Here is a 1,468-nt window from a genome sequence, read left to right as displayed (position 1 = left end):
CTTGTGCCTGAAGATGAATGTAAGGAGAGACTCTGTTCAACTTCAGTCAACTCAATGTCTCTGAGAACAATATTCTGGTCCCAGAAGCTATGCATGACTAGAGGAAATTATCACTGGCCAGTGTGAAGACCACCGATGTTGCTGTCTTCTTTCACTGGGCCAGTTAATAGATATGAAGTAGGTTAAATGTACCTAGGCCATTGGAAAGGCTATCATGCTTGCTAAACTAGAGGGTCATTAGAAAAGAGGAAGACCCTAGTTGAGACAGATGGACACTGTGGCTGTAAAAAATGGGTTTTAACTGCGGAGACAGTGCCGGACCAGGCAGCGTGTTATTCTCTGGTATCTAAGGGCCACTGTGAGTTGGAACCAACTTGCCAATTCCCAACAACGAGGAACAGGGCTGACCCAGACAGTGTTAATAACATCCACAAAGCCCCTTCTGGGAAACAACGTGCAGACCAGTGGAAATGGACAGCAGACATGGATTTCCATTCTAAACTGGGAGCATCACTCCATGAAACCAAGGCGGGTGACAGTGATTGTCAGCTGGGGCATTGCTCGTTTGGGCTTATGAGAGATGTAAAGTGAATTCAATCCCAACGGCTGGAGTTCGATTTTCAGGAACCCGGAACACCATTTTCCTAAAATTAGCTTTGACTTTATGAACCAAGAAATCCTCTCACACTTGGCATTGACTCTTTGGCAGCAAAATTAAGCTTCTTTGAAATGCAAAGGCTCTTTTCTTTCATCTCCCATTCAGAGAAGATTGTTCCATTTGCAAGAGGCAGAGTACTCCCTGAAATACAACAGCATGAAAACTTGATATGCCCAACTATGGTGAGCATGTTCACGACTTGTGTCAGGCTCACCTTAGTCCTCAAAGGAACATACTTGCATCAGATGCCCCTAGTTCAGCCATGTGCTAGACACAGATTATCCTTTTATGTGAATATTCTTACATTTTAAAAAATGTTAAGAAGCACTCTTCTCATTATGAAAAATCATGCTTTCATTCGTTTTCCAGTTCCCTACCAGCAGACACATGCCATTTCCCACCCCAGCCCCCATTTGCTCCATTATGACCATGTCATAATTTTTGACAGAGACCTATTATTTCTTATATTATTATGACTATGTATGCTCTATTTTCGACAGAGACTTATTTCTTATATTATTATGACTATGTATACTGCCGGAGACAACCTACTTAATAAACTATAATTATTTTTCTGTGAAAAAAAAATAATTTATTTAAATAATATGTGAAACCTAAGCAGGTGTCCAGAGAGCTAACCCTTTCTCGCCTCTTTCTAAACACCATGGTTTGACTTTGACGGTCAGTTTGCAAATGTTGCCCTTAACATGTCCAGCTATCTCTGCGTGGCACCCATTTATACTCATGTGGCTTCCTGATAAGTGTGTGACCTTTAAGCTCAATGGTGAGGCTAGTTGGCATGGTGCAAAC

This window comes from Echinops telfairi, unplaced genomic scaffold, assembly GCF_000313985.2.
Source record: "Echinops telfairi isolate 266 unplaced genomic scaffold, ASM31398v2 ScPeMD7_2291;HRSCAF=2852, whole genome shotgun sequence".
Classification (NCBI taxonomy): domain Eukaryota; kingdom Metazoa; phylum Chordata; class Mammalia; order Afrosoricida; family Tenrecidae; genus Echinops; species Echinops telfairi.
The sequence above is the reverse complement of the archived record's forward strand: the minus strand, read 5'-3'. Positions refer to the sequence as shown.